Here is a 20,341-nt window from a genome sequence, read left to right on the forward strand (position 1 = left end):
TTGAACTGAACATTTCTGAATGTGATTACAAAGTGAGTTTTTCTGGTTTAGTGTCCTTATTAAAGCTCAGCTGCTGCTGAGAATAAAGATGTCATCTCCCTTGGCTCCTGGCACTCAAACCTCCAGGAAACTGCTGTTTTAGTCTCTGCCATTCAGACCACTCATGGGCAATTGCTTATTCTCTTGTTTTCCTGAGAGCTTGAAGATCTGGTCTACTTGCTGGTCATTCATTCTTCACAATGATCATTGTCTCTGCTCATTTGCAAAGACATCTTCAATCAGCCATTTACATTGGAAGCTACAGCTGATTTTCTGTTAACTTTCAGGTCAGCTGCTTTATTGGCAATATTGAAGTTATTTAGACTCTGTTTGTCTTCTTGGATATTATGATGGATTATGACAGTGTCATTGGTGAACTGAAAATGAATGATGTCAAGTTTGTGTCAAGTCTAATTTCATAGGCCTTGATTATTTTTAAGCATTTACCTTTGCGTGTATTTCTATGTCAAATGCATTTTCATAATGAGTGACCTTAAGTATGTATGAGAGGTATGTGAATATCTTTTATTTGTTCTATCAGCAAGTTAATTGTGTGAAGAAGTCAATGGTTGAGTATCCTTTGCAAAAACTAGGTTACTTTCATGAATGATGTCCATCTAAATTTTTCCTCTATTTTGTTCCGTATAACTTGAGTAAAGAACTTGTAAACCAAAGAAAGAAGAGAGATTTGGCAGTAGTTAACAGGGTTTTCTAGGTTGTCTTGTTTGAATATTAGAAACAAAGTTTTCCATAGTTCAGGACGATCATTCATATGTTCATATCATTCATAGGAGCCATGGTGGTGCAGTGGTTAGAATCAGTGGTGGGATTCAGCCAGTTCGCACCAGTTCGGGAGAACCGGTTGTTAACTTTCTGAGCAGTTTGGTGAACTGGTTGTTGGAAGAAATCATTAGGGCAGAGAACCGGTTGTTAAATTATTTGAATCCCACCACTGGTTAGAATGCAGTATTGCAGGCTAACTTTGCCATAGCCACGAGTTTGATCCTGACTGGCTCAAGGTTGATTCAGTTTTCCTTCCTTCTGAGGTCAGTAAAATGAGGACCCAGATTGTTGGGGGGAAATATGCTGACATTGTAAACTGCTTAGAGAGTGCTATAAAGCATTAGGATGCACTATATAAATCTAAATGCTATTGCTATTTAGGCAGTCATTCAAGACTTCAGTCAGCTGTTTTGCTTGGGATTCTCTACAACTTTCTCAATTTATAAAGTGATACCATTCTAGCCCTGAGGCTTTTCCTGATTGGTCTGTCAAATTGCATGGTGAACCTAATCTGAATTGATTTTTGATACTGTTGAAAAATTCATCTAAATGTTAGTTTGGGAGATGGATATTTTAAGACAAAGAGGTCACAGTAAAGATGCTGGTGTTCTTTGTCAATTTCTCCTCAGTTAGATAATAATAATAATAATAATAATAATAATAATAATAATAATAACAACAACAACAACAACAACAACAACAACAACAACAACAACAAAAGAATTCAGCCAAGACATTGGTATGCAGTTTGGAATTGACAAATGTGCAACAATAGCAACCAAAGCAGGCAAGATCATAGAAGAGGATGGAATAGAACTAGAGAATGAAGAAATGATAAAGGCAGTAAAATCAGAAGAAGGCTACAAGTACTTGGGGATTTTAGAAGCCTCTGACTTAATGCATAATAAAGTCAAGGAATTAACTTCAGCCAAGTACATTCGACAAATTCGTAAGATATTAATGTCCAAATTGAGTGGAGGAAACATCATAAAAGCCATAAATACCTGGGCTATACCTGTGATTAGATACTCTGCAGGAATAATTGACTGGACCCAGATGGAGTTAGACAATTTGGACAGAAAAACAAGGAAGCTTATGACAATGAATCATGCCTTGCACCAGGGCCGGATTTTCCTATAGGCTAACTAGGCTTCAGCCTAGGGCCTCAAGATCAAGACGGGGCCTCAAGATCAAGATGGGCCTACATTCAAATTGTTAGCAAAATTAAAATTACACTTGCACTATAGGTGAAAGGGCCTCATAAGTGGAATAGCCTAGGGCCTCTTTTCATCTAAATCCGGCCCTGCCTTGCACCCTAAAAGTGATGTTGACCGATTATATTTACCAAGAGCAGAGGGTGGTCGAGGACTCCTACAAGTAAAGCAGACTGTGGAAGAAGAAAAATGCAGCTTGAATGGTTACATCCAGAAAAGTGAAGAACCAATGATTAAGGAAGTAAATAAAGGAGGCCTTTTAAAGACAACTAAAACAAAAGCAGAATATAAGAAAGAAGTAATTGAGCAGCGAGCTGAAAATTGGAAACACAAAGCTCTGCATGGCCAATACTTGAAAAGTATTGAAGGCAAAGCTGACCAGAAACTAACTTGGAACTGGTTAAGATCAGGAGTACTGAAAAAAGAAACAGAAAGCTTTATTTTGGCAGCTCAAGAACAAGCCCTAGCCACAAACTGTATGAAGGCAAAAATTCAACATGTTACCACCAACAGCAAATGCCGCCTCTGCAATGAAAAAGAAGAGACAGTCGACCACCTGATCAGTGGGTGCAGCAAAATTTCACAAACTGACTACCTACAACGCCATGACCGTGTTGCTAAAATCATTCACTGGAAATTGTGCCAGAAGTTTGGATTTGAGTACAGCAAAAACCACTGGGAACATCAGGTTGAGAAAGTTTTAGAGAATGAGAAACTCAAGATCTTGTGGGACTTTAGGATTCAGACTGACAGGCACTTGGTCCACAACACACCTGACATAACAATAGTTGAAAAGAAAAAAGTATGGTTCATTGACATTGCAATACCTGGTGATGCATGAATTGAAGATAAGCAGCAAGAAAAAATCACAAAGTACCGGGACTTACAAATTGAAGTTGAGCGACTGTGGAAAAAGAAATCGTGTGTTGTCCCGATTGTAATTGGAGCCCTCGGAGCAATACCCAAAGGGCTACCCCGCTATTTAGAAATTCTAAATTTGCCGGACTTGAACATTTTGACTCTACAAAAAACCACCTTACTCGGAACAGCTTACATCCTCCGACAATACCTTAACAGTTCCTAGGTCCTTGGTTAGGACTCGAGCTGCTGAGCTATTAACCAGCCTCAAAGGCTGTGAATCTCACTAAAGATTAACCAATTAATAATAATAATAATAATAATAATAATAATAATAATAATAATAATAATAATAATTTTATTTCTATACCGCCCTTCTCCCGAAGGACTCAGGGCGCCCCCCCCTTTCAGTTACTTCCAGTATGTTTTCATGCTGCTTTTGGCCTCAGCTGCTTTCATGAATTGTTGTCTGTTGTAAATTTCATAGTCATCTTCTAGCTGTCATCTTATTTTGTGGTTCAGCTCAAATGTTTTTCCCCTTTGAATGCCTTCCTCTTCTCTCTTCACATGAAATTCTGTTTACTGTATTTCAGTTTTTAATGTTAAATTACATTTGCATTAAATATATATTTATGTATTGTGTTTATTTTTAAATGAATTGAATTCTAATTAATTCCATTCATTTCATCTAAAAATAAATTTGACAAATTCACCCAACACACTAAGTGAACTGAAATTAATTGCAAGTATTATTGCTATTTATTATTTTCTAGTTTATATAATTGGAAGGGAAGGTAGTCTTTCTCCCAAATAAAAATAGGATTGCTGTACCAAAAAGTTCAGATGCCTCTGCCTTAGATAGCTGAAAAGCTGCATTATACATGTAGAGCTGTCATTTTAAGAACTCCTTGCTCCTTTCTGCTTCTTGTTATGTGTTGCCTAAAGATTGCTGGCTCACTTGATTTTCTTTTGATGCAATATATTGGTTAACAATGCCAAAAAATTGGCATGGGCATTCCCCCTCCTTTTAAATATTATTGGCTATGTTTTCTGACAAAGAAAGTTAGTCTACAAAGGGACAGCAGAACAAATAAAATACAGACTCGGTGGAATTCACAGCAATGATTTATCCATTTATAAAAGCTGCAAAACATAACAGATTGTGCTTTTAGTAGCTGGAACAATATATGCTCAAAATCTTGCACCCAAGAATGCTAACCTGAACATCTATCCATAACTGTATATTTAAGGTTCAGATGTCTACCTTCAAACATGAATGAATGGCAATAATTATTGGAAAATTGTATCTCCAAATTTTGGGGATGTTTGATCTCTTACCTACAAATAATATGTGAAATGTATCTCATCTATAACCTTATATTGCCTTAACTGAACTCAGTAATTAAAATCTGCATCAGGACTACACATTCTCCTGCTGATTTTTAATGAAGTCATTTCAGAACTATTAAGTAAACTGATAATATCACTGCTGCGTTTAACCAATAGCTATGAGCTCCAAGAAAGGAACTTGCAAGTAAAGAACAGGGAGATAAAATCATAGGCAAGCTAGTTTGGGTATTTATTAATTCAAGGGACATTTTAATGTTTGAAAAAATCCCAGTGTAAAATAGTGAGAAAGTATGTAATCAGCAGAAGTCATGACTGTAAAAAAAGCAGCTGGTGAAAGCTGTTCCAAGAAATGACTCTTACTATGGACATCTGGCAACAGACATTTATATATGACTGGAGACTAATTTTAGTCTTTGCAATATTAAATTGCCAAAACAGAGGGGATATAGAGCTGAGGTAATAGGAAAAGGAAATTTCTCCAAAACAATTTGTTTTTCATTGCTGCACAAAACTAAATTCATACAATTAACAAAAAGGAAGCAGTAAAATATTCATCTGATCTCCTGGTTGCCATGTAAAGACCTTCCTTCCTTCCTTCCTTCCTTCCTTCCTTCCTTCCTTCCTTCCTTCCTTCCTCTCTCTCTCTTTCCTTCCTTCCTTCCTTCCTTCCTTCTTTCCTTTCTTCCTTTCTCTTCTTCTCCTCCCCCTCCCCCCTCTCTCTATCCCTCTAGTAAATCAAAAGGTATGTGATCCTTTTCAAAAAAGGGTCAGTTGGAAGTGTTCCCCCCCCCAGATCACATTGCCTATTTTGAAACAGCCTGGTTATTCAAAACGAGGTGCGTTTTCCTGATAAACAACAGTTTCAAAAAGGTTCAAAAATAAGAGAGACCTTATATCTGAGCATGATTTTGGCAGACAGAAACAAAACACCTTTCATTCTGAGTCCATTACATCATTCCTGTCCATCAGGGCAATTTAACCCACCATCGGGACAATAATAGATTGATAAGCACTTCTATTAGGATGGAAAACTTTGATGGAACTCTTGGAATATATACACCACAATCTTAACCAGACTGAATACTAGTCATTACATGTCTCCAGGGACTTGGTTGTCCCCAGGGAACCTGGGAAATGTTATACTGGATGGGAAGGTAAAGAACTTTAGTAAAAAAAAAATGTTCAATATGCTCATCTAGTTGTATTTTCTAGCTTTTTTTTAGGGAAGCCATAGCATCTGTGCCGTCTGCTATAAAATCAATACAAGTGTGATGTGCAGACAATGCCCAGTGAAAATCCATATTTAGAGGAAAAAATATGCACAAATTGACAAGACAGCTCTGAGCATGGTTTGGGGAGATAAATGCTTCTACTAGTAACTATAGGGGATTTAGTTACCTTAATTACTGATGATCCACTATTGTCAATCTTCAATCCACAAAAGGGGATTCTGCTTCTAGCCTCTGCTTGAATGCAGCTTGGATTTTGTTCCTTGGACAGCACACATACAAAATAGAAGGAGACACAATCACACAAACACTAGTGGGTTGCCTCATTTGTCCCTACAGGATAAACTAAAGTGTTCAGGACTCAACTATGATTATTGAATTACCTACTTTTGAAATAAATTCACAATTGGTAATAGTTCTAGCAGCATTACAATCATGTTGGACACAGTGAACCTTGCTGTTGATGATGAGCCATTGCTTTATTCACATACAAAAGCCACTACATCACATGGAATTTGTAAATAGCATGTATCTTGATAAGGAGAAGTGTAGTTTGGAGAGTTAAGCATGCCTATGATTTTCTGGTGCTCTATTATCATGGATTGTATTTGATGTAGATTGTCTGGAATTCCGGTAGTCGTTATAGAAGTTTCAGGAAAGTAGAGGTAGAAAAGTCTATTTCTGACTCTGGTGTCCTTTGTAGAACAATCACAACAAACAGCATTTTTAAGGACTCATTATATAAATAGATATCTTTCTTGCATCTTCCTAATTTCTGATTACAGCAATGTGTGAATGCAGTAGGACAAAACCAAAGAAAAATGTATCTTCCTTACAATATGGAAAATTTGGTATCCTTTCATCAGGATGTGTTCTACAACTTCAAGATCCGTACATAGCACTTCAAATATTAGAGCCATCCTCATCGTCAGCCCTTTGAGGTAGGCCAAGTCAACAAACATGTTTCTACAAAGACTACTGGAATTCTGTATTTGGAGGTTATAATAACAGAATCTTGAAAATCTGACAGTTTCTTTCACTTTCTCCTCTTGTGCAGAAAAGAATCAAGGCAGGGCAATCTTGGGCTTCCTTTTCACCCCTTCTCTTTTATGATTAAGTTGGTATTTTCATAATTGCTCTTGTATTTCTTCTTCAAGTCTGTCTCCTTAGTCTTCTACACTCAATAGTTGTCCAAAACTTGTTGACTTTCACTCTTCCATGTACAGTCAGCAGTAGATTTATACCGACCAATTCCAATTATTCAAAGCTGTTTTCAAGTAAGAAAACACTCTAAAGCAGGGGTGTCAAACTCGAATTCATTGAGGGCTGCATCAGGGTTGTGTTTGACCTTGGGGGGAGGGGACAGGGGGATGTGGCCAAGGGGGCATGGCCAGCTCGACGTCACTCTTGTCGGGGGCACCTGTGGTGACCTGAGTGCTCTGCCAGTGAAAATGGGCTCCCGAGTTCCTGCAACATTCTACCAGCAAAAATGGAGTTTGGGAGGGCTGCCAGCGGCCCTCTCGAGCTCTATTTTTGCTGGCAGAGTTACCATGGACTGGTTCTTTGTTGTTTCCAGGGCAGCCCCCAGGCCAGATCTAAGCATCCTATGGGCTGGATCCAGCCCCAAAGCCTTGGGTTTGACACCCCTGCTCTAAAGGCATGGCTTGATAGATATTCTATCTATATTTGATTTAGATATTCGTTTTTTTCATGAATTGCTATTTCTGGGCTCATATTAGATCTCAAACATGCAGCCTTCCATTCCCGAATGGCCAAAAGATGGGGATGGGATATCATTGGTAGAACAGTCAATATAATTCATCTCCTGCAACATCAGCATTCAGATGTTTTAGGAAATGACCAGGGAAGACCATACCTGTTTTCTACTGGCAGTGTCCCATGTTTCTAGTTATGCATTATAACATTGACCTGGAAAAACAATAAAATCTCATATAGATCTTGCCTTGAGGTATAATTAGTAGCAATCTTTACTTAAAATAGCAACATGGGTCATTTGACAGATAAGATGCATCTTCTCACCTGAACCAATCTACCCTTTCCTGCACAAGATGGCAATGTTCAAATCAGATGCACTGTTGCCTAGTGACACTGGCTCCGTAATCAGGAACAATTGTTCTTGAAGGCTGGGGTACAACAGGGCTATTTGCACGAAACACTCATGCTGATTTCTTTGCTTTTTTTGTTTTCAAATGGCACCTGTTTTACTGTCTTAATGTGATTAATAATGGCGATATATGTTGCTCCACTTGGGCAAGCAGATCTGGCATCCAAGCTTGAGAGGTTCTTGGAAACTCAAAGTTGAATTTAGTGATTTCAGTGCAGATAGGAGAAGGCGGCACTCAGGAAAGAGAATGAGGTTGCAATTGTTTTCTTCAGTGGATTTCTGAGGAAGCCTTTTTTAAAATACCGAATCAATCTGGATTAGCAAGTACCTTTTTATGTTTAAGAAAAAGCTTTCATTCTGATAAACAGAATGGAAACATTTTGAAAAACGGTTATTCCAGATGTTGAGGGGTTTGACATCAAGGGCCATCTGTTGATGTTATCACTTCACCAGACATGGCTATTTTTTTGGGGGGGGGGTGTTAGTTGGGGTAAGAGCAGGAGATCCCTCAGGGGAAAATTGCTCCCATTTTCATTCTTTAAACCCACCCAGAGTGAAAAATTGTCTGCTCTGTGGGCCAGGGTTTCATTCTGGAGATGGGAGCAGATGGAAAAATGGAAATAATATCACCACTGTTAAACCCATCTCCCAAAAGAGGTCAAACGGTGCTGTTGAAATCTGCTAAATATTGGCTTAGTTGTTTGGGAATGGCCTAACCATAATGTTAGTGAAATTCATGTTGTAACACGCATTCTGCCCTTTTGCAGTTATATTACTATGCGCACACACACAAATACATAAGGGGAGAAATTCATGATGTCATTCTGTGGTGACACAGATTTCGCCACTTGTCCTCCTTTCTGCCTATGGGGTGTGTGGTGTGTGTGTGTGTGTGTGTGTGTGTGTGTGTGTGTGTGTGTTGGGGAGAAATGGGTTGCAGAGAATCTCCATGAAAAGCAAAGGCTGCAGTTTGCCAGCTCAATGTTATTCTCTTCAGAGAAAAGTAAAGTACTAAATTACATCATATTGATTAGCCATAAGGCAAGAAAGTGCTACGAGTTGTATAAAGCCAGGAAATGTTAAATGAAATCTCTTATTTTTTCAGTATTATTACTCTGGGTCTCAGTCTGGTGAACCATAAATTTGACAAATTAGTTGTCCTGAGGTTCATAAATATTTTAGCCATAATTGCTAAGGAAAATAATATAAAACATTAAAAAATAGGGAAGTGAATATTGAAATGAAGGCAGGGGAACAGAGCCATGCATGTAACATCTGCTTTTTTTTTTTTTTTTCCCAATTTACAGGCTCTAAAGCAGTCTTCTCAATTTGCAGATCTGGTGATTGTTCTAAATATTTTATTTCTGTAAAACAGTGGAGTCAAAAGCCATGAGATTGCTGAATGTTCAATTGTTCAGTAATTAATGCCACAGGTGCTGCTTTGTTTGGTACTTTTGAATTTTCCCACAATTTGTCTTAATGGAGAAAAAGATACCTGGAACCTGGAACAAATGTGTAACTATCAGGCTTTTAAAGCATTGCATTTAGATCTTTCGTGAGATTCAAAAAGCAGACATAATTGCAATGTTTGTTATGAGTATATCCATATCATATAAAAAGAGGGAAAGAGTGATTGGGAGAGAAAATGGGAATTTGCCTGAACTGTGTAATAATTTTATTCATTAAATGAATGGTGATGACTGAAATACATATTACATGTCTATTAACAAATTAATGAATGGTAATATTTTGATACTTGTTCTACTGCAAAATGGCAGAGGATATGTTGATTATACAGCAGTACTAGAAAAAATAACCAGCTATATTTAAAAGATTACTGAAAACCAAATGATGTGTCCTCATCTAAAATGGACATGTCTGTCTAGTCACTAGGATCTAGATGTGATTTAAGGAAAATTTACCCACTCTACTTTTTTTTAGCTTTGCCTTTAGTTAGTATCATATCCTGAATCTGGAAAATGAATCTGACTGGATAGGAATGTGTAACCTTTTCTTGGTTAGAAGGAAAAACAGGTTGAAGAAACCCAGAGTAATGTTCTCTGAGTGAAACAAGCTATGTTCCAGAGCAAGACAGTAATATACATAAATTCTGCATTGCATACTTGGCAAAAAGCTCAACACAAATTTTCATAGCCCCACATGATCCCTAACCAATATGAAACAGAGCTCCTGTTCAGACTTACACTCTGAACAGTGCTGGCTACTATACAAACTAAAGATAAATCCTCTTTCTATTTACTCCCTTGTGGGATAAAATATCATTACCTGCAGCACATTTACAGATACAAATACAGTCCTACTTGCCTTCTCATTCAAAATTTCTTTCTTTCTTTCTTTCTTTCTTTCTTTCTTTCTTTCTTTCTTTCTTTCTTTCTTTCTTTCTCTTTCTCTCTCTCTCTTTCTTTTTCCCTCCCTCCCTCCATGCTTCCCTGTTTTATTTGAGCTTCAGATTAGTCTTTACAATCTATTTGTTATGCTAGAATTCAGGCCTGTGTTCTTGCCTGCAATAATACTGTACTATTTGATCCCCAATAATAAGATTAAGAAAGGAGAAACTTTCAGAAGGCATGATTATAGACAATCTTCTCAGCACTGACATCTTGCTTTTAAAATAACTCCTGCTTTTCATTGGGAAGGCTCTCTTCTGTGCCCCATTAACATCAGACCTATCACTATTATTACTGAAATCTACTTTGTACGTGGTTCTTCTGGCCTAATTTTCTGGGCTGGGGAAACAGCACAACACATCTTTTTCCATGTTGCTACACGTCTGTTTGCCATTAAGTTTATCTTTTTCCCTAAGGTACTGTCTGCCAGATGATGGTCTTTTTGCTGCTCCATTAAGACATGTCCTATGCCTCCCATCAATCTTTCTCTCTGACATACTCATGTTATATTTATCTTATTTTGCATTTTCAGTGTTCGCTGCACTGAATGACCTGAGATGGCACAATAAATTATCTCAGGCAATGAGTCACTTCTATTGACTGGGGAGATTCACATAGCTCAGACTTCATCCAAAGCTGCCACCATATGCTGATGACACGGTATATTTTCTGACATTCACAGAATTCAGAAATGAAATGCCATATGTTGTTAGAATCGAGCTGGAGATTTGGGAGTGGAAGTTCTTGAACAAGGACAAAGAAACAAATGTACCGAACAACACTTACAACCTTTGAGTTGTATTTGATGGATTGCTACCAAAATACCTTAAAACTGTATCTGAAGAGTATATGCAATATGATAGCCTTTGTTCCAGATGAAAGTGATATTGCGTTTTAACCATCTATCATACTTTAAATGACTGTCTCCTTTAATAATCTCTTTTCCTATTTTTAGAAGTATTTTTTAAAAAATTTCTTCCAGTGAGTCCAGATGGCATTCGGACCTCTTTGCCCTGCACTAATAATCCAGTCATCCCTCTCCCAGTCTACTGACTCATCTTTTGTGGCACCATCCAATCCTAGATTACCTGATAGTCATCCAGAAGCCATATTTTTAGCCCACAAACTGAACTGCCACAAGGAGACTGTCAATTTTATCCTTTTTATTCCTACCATTTATTTATTTTTTCCCCTTTGCAATGACAATATCAGGATAACCCTACTGTGGACATTTTCAAGAAAACTATACTTTCTCCATCAGTTACTGTCCTCTTTTCACTCTTGAACACCGAAATAACTGTAAAGTTGGAATGTCTAGAAAACCTTTTGATGCCTCTGCAGACCCTTGTCTAGAACATAGAAGTTGAAAAGATCAGTTCATGTAGCACAACACAAGAACAATTGACCAGAGGAATAAAATATAACGCAGACCTTAAAGAAACTAAACTTTTTAAGGATTTAGACCTGTCTTTGTACTAATTGGCTGAACTCATTAACTTTGATTTAGAATTCACATTACCGTCAATCCATGGTTGACTCAGTTATTAAGGAAAAGAGCCAATGGGATTTTCCTTTTCTGTATCTATACAATAAGAACTCTTCAAAAAACACAAAACTAAAGGAGAGTTTCTAGAGCCCAAAGGCCTCAGGCTTTGGTTGCTCAAGCCAAAACCTGGGGTCTAAGAAGAAGCTCACAGGCCATGGCCTATATTTGGCTGCCTCTTATTCTGCAATCCCAGAATCCTCCTCATCCCCTAACTGTACCATCAGAATTCAGTAGCAAACCAACAAATAATTTTGTTGCAGTACATAGGAAACAAGAGAAAAGTATGTTATTATGGAGGCTTAAAACATCTATTTTCATTTATACCTCAACTCAAAACCTAAGGATAAGGCTGTGCAGTGCTTCAGATTGGAAGGCAAAAGGTAGTTCAGAGTGTGCAGGGTAACAAATCAGTGGTGGGTTGCCCCGGTTCTATAGAACCGGTGGGAAGCTCCGCCCGACGTCATCAAAATGCTTCTGTTCATGCGCAGAAGAATGCGTGCACGCATGAGCGAAGCAAGCATGTGCGCACACAGCCCCGTTGCAAACCGGTAGTTAAGGTAAGTAGAACCCACCCCTGTAACAAATGTAATACTCACTGCAACTTCTGAAAGTAGCTGCCTCTTTTCCTGGCATTATGCACTGCAGCTGCAGCTGCCCCAGGAAAAGGTATGTTTGATTGTAAGCAGGTTGTAAGCGGGTCATCCATATACATTTTGGCATGTTATGTTTGTCTTTGAATTTGAAATAGTGAGTGTGGCATTAGGTCGCTGACATCCCTTTTAAAACTTTCAAGTCCTAGAAAATAATCTAAAGCAGAATCCTGAACTGCAAAATGGGTGTCCCCACCAAGTGGAACCTATGATTTCTGCTTGAACCAAGTTTATAACTTTGATCCTGTTCATTTGTGCAGCATTGTTATTGGTGTATGTTCAGCCTATATTTGGAAAGGCTTTTCAGTACTGGCAGTTTTAGTTTATTCTCAAAACTGTGTTTTCTCGAAAATAAGACCCTGTCTTATATTTTTTTGATCCCTGAAATAAGCTCTTGGCCTTTATTGCCAGGCGCTCAAAAGCCCGATTGGGCTTATTATTAGAGGATGTCTTATTTTGGGGAAAACAGGGTAGTCTCAGTTTACAACCTCAGCAGAATATAACAGGTAATAGATTAAATAAACTAAAACAAACACAGTTGCAATCTTTATGCTGATTGACATTGCTAACCAATGTCAGCAGAACCCATTTGATGGGGAGGTGATATACCGGTAGTATATCTGATGGATAAGAGTCCAGTATTTCTGTTCTCATTACAATATTGGAAATTCAACTCTCGCTCAAAACTTTTCAATTGAAAGAGCTGTTGCGCATAATTTCTTTTCACACTTTAAGGACTAAAATCAGCATCAACATACTGCTAGCTCATATGAAGAAAAGGGCCAAATTTCAAAATTCATACTTCAAAATTGTTCTTCCTAAATTTCAGGTTCTCTTAGGAAAGCAGTTTGAGGGTGTCAGCTTTTGAGTGGAAAATTAGAAAAAGAAATAAGGAGTGTTCTGTCCTCCTACTGTTTCATTTTCTTTCTTTTTTAATTTTTACTGAAACACGCAGAAATCAGCAATGTACTGATAATAAAAAAGATTAGAATAGGAAAAAGTAAACGAGAAGCACACAAACTCAAAACAACACAGCTATTGATTTGTAATAATTAAGAGATAAAATGTTAAACATTTAAAACAAATTCTTGTTAAAAGCCAAACTTGACCCCTGGTGAGTTCATGTGAATTTCCTTTAAGGCAAGGGTGTCAAACTCACGGCCCGCGGGCCGGATGTGTCATGTGCTGGCCACGTCCACCCCTAGTTTAGCAAAGGGGAAAAAGTCACAAAATGTCACGTGATGACAATGTGACACTGCGAGTTTGACACCCCTGCTTTCGGGGGTTTTGCAACAGGATGAAAACAATTATCCTTTGATTTCTGATTTATTTTTGCTTTACTTCCCAGTCTACCTTTAGGTCTGGTATTCTCAAGTAATCTTCTATCCATGAAATCATCAATGTAGCTATACTTGAAGATAATTTGGAAGAACTGCTTTGGAACCTGATAGCCTTTCTTACTTACCTGATGGCCTGATCGTACAGCAGAGAGGGAAAAACACAACTTTAGATGCAGAGCAAAAATACCTAAATAGATATTGCTTTCCCAACATTATAGGGGAGGATGATGTCATTTATTCTTGCCCTCTTACCTGATAGACAGCTGGTCCTCACACTGGGTGGGCTGCAAGCTTAGAAATGTTTTCTTGAGAATGAGCCAAATCAAATCAAATCAACTTGCAGGTGTGTTGCAGTAGCTTGCTCTCTTTTAAGAGGGAAGTCAGTGAGAATGGGAGGAGGAAAGGATAGAGGGGAAAGAGGAAAATTGCAATCTACTTCCAAGTAGATTGAAGTTTGCCACATCTAGATCAGGGGCGGGTTTCAAAACCCGTCGCTACAGGTTCGCTCGTGGGCACGCATGCACATGCAATGCGCAGAAGCATCTGGGCGGGTGGGTGGAGCCTCCCGCCGTTGCCGCTAGTGGTTCACCCAATCCGGGGCGAACTGGTAGCAACCCACCACTGATCTAGAGAAGATTAGATATAATGATGTCAGCAACCTCCTGCTATTATATGTGGTGGTAGGAAGGTCTTTTCAATCCTGCCACCAAGAATGCTGATGAACCACATGGGATGTTTTGTATTCCTGACTAAATACTATTCCAAGCAAAGTTACTAAGTGCTTACTCTTTCTGCTCCATTCCTTTACATCTTCAGTTACAGAGCAATATATTGAGGGCTGGGCAGGAAAGGAATATAAACAATTTTTAAAAAAAATTGCATGCTTCATTTTGCATTAAGTAAAGCAATTCCCTGTGGATTAAATAAAACAATGTCCTTTTGTTACAAGCATTAATCATGTCATCCTAGATTAAAGAAGCACCTGAATTGGTCATTGAACAATGGCCAAAAAAAAAAAAAAAAGTTTGAATTGGGATTCATAATAAGAAGTGTAGCAACAAGGAGGACTGCTGGTTTACTAAAAGTCTGGGCTAAATAGCATCTATATGGAAAAGGTGACGTGTTATTTAATATGAGAAGCTGAGGGATACAATAATACTGCTGTGCTCATAGAAGTTCAGTATGCTTGGACTTACTCGAAATGAGATTAACAATGTATTTAAAGTAATTAATAGTATTCCTGTTTTCTTTTAGTCTTCCGCATGTTCTTTTTTTAAATCATTATTACTGCTGAAGGACTGAAATCAAAGAGACAAAATCAACTGAGGTTTTTTTCTATTCTTCCCTAACAAGTGCTTTCCTATCCACAGCTGAAGAAAGAGATTGAGGTCCATATGATGTCATTCCCAACAACTACAAGATGAATTCATTTGAGGCAATTTATCTTGCCTTATGGTAGGAGTAAACTTGACCTTGATGTTTTGGACACTCCAGCATGATCAATGGCAAAGGATTCTGGGCAATATAAGTTAAAAAGACTGGCTGGGTAGTACATTATCTATTCTTATCCTGTAGGTATCATTTTACTTCAGACCAAGAGACAACTTTTTTTAGATTAAAAATCCCCTGATACCTATGACAGATATTTAGGAAATTGCAACATGAAAAACAACTTGAAGAGCTAAAGTATAACTATAAACTTATATTATTTTCCTTTTTTGTGTGACCTTTTATAAAGGAAGTATAAAAGACAATATTATTTTGATTTTTGTGGAAAAATGCCGCTGATCGTCAGCAGAGAGCTGGCTGGCACAAGGGAGGATGCTTCTCTTTATATTCATACCTGTAATTGCACTTAACGTTTGAAATAATGGAATAAAGCTATACAGTAGAAATTGATTGTAATTTGCATTTACAGCATCCATTACCATGCCCCTTGTATTTTCCTTATGTATATGTATTGTTCAAGATTATATTAATTGAGAAGCCTAGAAAGACTGGAAAAAATTCCGGGAAAATTGACAGCGCAAAATCAGAAGAGTTCACTATCTGTGAATATACGATATTTAGTAATATCTTTATTTGGAGAAAGGAATACAAAATAAACAGCAAGTAGAGGACGGAAAATAGATTCCAAATTGCAGTAAAGCAGACCAACTAACTTGTGCATTGACGGCCTCATATGATCTTGCCAGCAACCTATTAGTGTCCCTGGAGTTCACCAGAGTAAATGGGACTAACATTTGAGTTCCGTTTTGCATGAGGGAGGGGGACTTGAGTGAATCAAATGGCTGCCCTAAGCTTTGCCAATGCTTAGGAAATCCATTGCAGCCCTCAAAATCTCTGATTTCTCCAAACCTTCTTTTGTCTATTTGAAGGGATTTAAAGAGTAGAATGGATGTCTGAAGTCTCTATAATGCTTAAGATACCAATGCTACTTCAACGAGACTTAAAAGCATCAATATGGTCTCTAAGCCCAAACACACACATCCCCCCCCCACACACCCCTATGTCATCAGCCATCTCTGTGTACATTTCATGCAGAGTAGAAAAATATAATATGGCTTTCAGCCCCCAAAATTCTTATTCTGCAGTAAGAATGTGTGGGATGCTTCTCTTTTGGCATTGCTGTTCTTATTACAACATTGACAAATTTACAAATAAATTGCCTGGAAGAAAAGATCTCAGTGATCTTTTTTTTCCCCCAGAAAGATTGATGATCATTCTAGAGAGACAGTAGCGGTAGACACCCTGATTATAAATTGTTATTCATTTTTTATATTTACAAGGAAATCTTGATTTTTTTCCTCAACAGTAATTTGGCCTAGCAATAGGAGTATATTTGTGTATGTATAGGCTAAATGAATCTTGAGAAAAATTGCACACATATGCACATTCACACATATATAGGTATGGATTATAATGTATGTAATAGCAGTGTCTTATTTTCTTATTTGTGATGGCTATAATATATTTTAATTAAAAGTTTTTTTCCCAAAAAATAGCACATCTGGTGTTAAAATCGGTAGTTAATTAATGAACATATTTCCTAATGATTAATTGCATAACTATTACAAGGAATTGTTAATTTTAAAGTTGTTGCCTACCTCAGGTATTTTTCCAGAGTGGGCTTTACCTTATTTATGGCTTTTCTTTATTGCTTAATTAATCATGTCTTCTACACATTTCACTAGACTGTGAAATCAAATTCATACTGCAAAAAAAAAAATCATGCATATAATATTTAAATAATGGAAATCACCCGAAATCCAAATCATAGCATAAAATCATTTTCAAAACAATCTTAAATTCCAAGAACAGGAAAGATCAATTAGTTTCAAGTTCTAAATTGCAATGCAACAAAATCGAAATGGCCTGGCCTCTTCTTTGTGTTGTTGTGTGTACTTGTCCTATGCTGTGACAACTCTTTCTCCAAGACATGATCAATGTAATCTTATCTATTTTGGTATCCTATCTGGTGTGTTGGGACAACATCACCAATTCCTTGCGTAGTTATTGTTCTGGTATATACAAAGATGGCCAAACTGGGGAAGGTGGCATAATTGTTAATAATGTTGGTGAGCATGGCTTATTAATTCTTTTTTAGACTATTTCTCTAAAACCAGCCAGTCTTCTCAGGAATACAAAAGTTGGACTGCAGTTATGAGGCTTTTTAACTTAGCAGCAAGCCAGAAATACATGTCACAAGGCAAAATGGTGCACACTTTTTCCCCCCTTTCAATGTTAATTTTCATCATTGCATCATAAATACTATGCTTGAGAGTTCTTGAATGATGAAGGAGAGTTATGAGGGTTTGAGTCTGTGCTTTTCAGCCTTTCTAATAAATCAAATTAGTGCATGTTGCCAAGAATCATCAAGGAAACAAAGTGTAGCAGGCATTTTGTGGAGAGAAAAATCTTTTTCTCTTTTTAAGTTAAGGCCTACTTCATTTAATAACAGGCTTCCACTGAAGTCAGAGTGTCTGGATGTCTTTGAAAGCAATGGATTGATTGTGTTGCTGTGCCTGCTGTCTCCTTATTGACTGGCAGCCTGTCGCTTTTTGAAGGCAGAGCTGGCATTTACCATCTGTGCACTTTGAGACTGGCCCTGCTTAAAGCAGACAAAGCGGTAGCCTCCCCTATCCATTTTATTAACAATAAGAGCTAAGTGTAGGTCTGTGTGCATTAGCAATAGTTGTCATAACTAAGGGGCAATAGAGAAACAATAGGGAAGTTAAAGGAAAAATTACTTTGGGCATTAGGGATCTTAAGATCAGACTTTTCTAATCTGGCCAGTCTATTATTAAATAGAGAATGAATTGATAGTACAAAATGTGATAGCTATAAGAATGAAAATGTAAAATTTTATCTTGCTTGTAGCTAGAGCTGCGCATTCTAGGGGGAGGGGGTGCCAAAGGAGAGATACAGAGCAAATAGCTACCATAAAACATTAAAAGACCACCCTTCCCTTTGTTGCAAGTATAATGTCACATGGGGTACAGGGTTATCCATGGAGAGGGAGTATCTCAAAAAAAGTCAAGATGGGAATCTCTATCGTGCAACAAAACCCCACATGTAAAGAAAAAGAAAAAAGGTGGGGCTTCAACCATTACCACCACCTTGTCACTCACCAGGTCCTGCAGGGTCCTTGCAGGCTTCCTTTGAGTAAACTGTGAGACGTTAACAACATTCTTCACATTAAGTTTTCTCTTCTTTTCACAGCCAACTCCACTTCTATTATTTTAAATGACTAATGTTAGAAATTCAGCTGAATTTTGTTATTTTTGAATAGAGCTAGGGGCCAGTGGTGACATCCAAATTTTTTAACTACTGGTACTGTGGGCATGGCTTGGGCGTGGTGTGGCTTGGTGGGCATGGCAGGGGAAGGATACTGCAAAATCTCCATTCCCTCCCCACTCCAGGGGGAAGGATATTGCAAAATCTCCATTCCCACCCCCCTTTGGGGCCAGCCAGTGGTGGTATTTTCCGGTTCTCCAAACCAGTCAAAATTTCCGCTACTGGTTCTCTGAACTGCTCAAAAATTCCACTACCGGTTCTCCAGAACCTGTCAGAACCTGCTGGATTTCACCCCTGCTAGGGGCCTGGTTCAGTAGAAGAGCTTTTATTCATTCATCACTCACTTATTCACTCACTCATTCAATATTCTTCATTTTTCTTTGGGAGTTCATTGCAGCATGTATAGCAATTTTTCTGCTCCAGTAAGGAAGGGTCCTTGTGAGATTATTTCTGATTAAGAGTAGGCTTAAATTGGTGGCAGCTTTAACCGTTGTGCCACTGTGAGAGAAAAATTCCCTCACAGTTGCTGTGCCTATTAATGGCTTTTGGCTTAGACAATTAAATAAGCCAATCAGAGAGAAGCTCCTGGCTTTGAATCTCCCAGGCTTTTCTATGCCCTCCCCTAACTGCCACTGTGACAGTATAAAAGGAGATGCTTGCCAGCAGACTTTCTCTTTGGGATCAGGGGCAGAGCTGAAGTCACTAAAGCCTCTTCCTTCTGAGGAAGAAAAGCCCGAACTCCAATCGCATAGAGCGATTACACCAGAGAGCTGACAGGACTCTTAAGAAAGAGAATGACATCTAATATTCTTTTTGAATAGACCTTGTTTTATTTTATGTAAATAAAAACAGTTTAGTGTAAACTGCTTGTGAGGCTCATTTGTTCTAGTAGATTGTAAAAGAGATAAGGCCCATTGAGGCCCCCCTCCATCACAGCCACAATATGAAATCTCTAGCATCCCCAATTCAGTGGCACTTGAGAAGGCAGCCAGTAAAGGTCTTTTTGTGGTCAAAGCACATGACCTTCAACTAGATGATCATTGACTCACAAGTTAATTTTGAATGCTCACTAGACAAACACTTATTTGTCATTTATAAATGAGGTTTAATTTATATATTATGTTTATTTTCTTTACACCAAGATTATGCTTTTACCTATACCTCTCTCTAATGCTTCTTGTATTTCTCAGTGAGAGTGTGAGCATTTTTATATGCTGTGACATCTTGATCTATTGGACAATCTACTGTCCTAGATACGATGGTGTACTAGGAAAGAAAAATGAAGCAAACAATATTCCTGTAACCTAACACATTTGAGAAATTGTACTTAAGGGTAAAATGGAGGGAGGGAGAAGACAGAAAAATATGAGGCCCTGCATTGACTTACAAAATAGTGGTGATGGTTTTCTTACAGAAGTGATAGACAAATCTTCCTGCCTATTTTGACCTGGACAATGCATTATACCTTGGAAAGTGATATACCTGAGCAGTGTGTGAATGTTTCGTGGCCTATTTTCAATCATGTAAAGTGATGTCCTGTTTTTGATAAATGGAAACATTGGAGTTGATCTCCTATTGGAGCTTTTCAGTACTTTCAGCATTTCTGCTATCCTGTACCTCAAAAGAAGTTTTTAGTTCACCAGTGATGAAATTCAGTGCTGCTAACTTCAAAATACTGAGGAGACCATAATTGCTCTCTGCAATTGATGAGATAGCACAAATGACAGCATTCAATCAATACTCTGGCCTCCTATTCATTTTTTCTGTAAAGATTCAGTACTCTGGAGATTGAGCACTTTTAGTGAAAGGGAGTTGTAAAGCCACCAAGCTATTATCTCTTAGTTGCACGTAAAAGATCTGAAAAACATAATAGCTGAGCCTTTATGGGGTGTGTGTGTGCGGGGAAGGAGACTGGTAAGGGACCAGTAACTAGGAAGAAGCAAGAGTTCTCACATATTTGAGAAATTGGAGAATCAGATGGCTCACAAGTTCTGCAAAAAGT

At 38.0% G+C, this 20,341-nt stretch overlaps 1 long non-coding RNA gene across 1 annotated transcript; it reads right to left on the bottom strand.

The window, feature by feature from the left end:
* Positions 1-3,021: 3,021 nt before the first annotated feature.
* Positions 3,022-18,864, bottom strand: LOC117670215 (uncharacterized). Its single transcript, XR_015731122.1, has 4 exons — positions 18,174-18,864; positions 7,350-16,756; positions 5,643-5,735; positions 3,022-3,476 (listed from the first exon to the last, which is right to left on the bottom strand). It is a non-coding gene; the product is annotated as an uncharacterized LOC117670215 (long non-coding RNA).
* Between the last annotated feature and the right edge of the window lie 1,477 nt (positions 18,865-20,341).

This window comes from Pantherophis guttatus, chromosome 1 (assembly GCF_059756535.1).
Source record: "Pantherophis guttatus breed Tessera chromosome 1, ASM5975653v1, whole genome shotgun sequence".
Lineage (NCBI taxonomy): Eukaryota > Metazoa > Chordata > Lepidosauria > Squamata > Colubridae > Pantherophis > Pantherophis guttatus.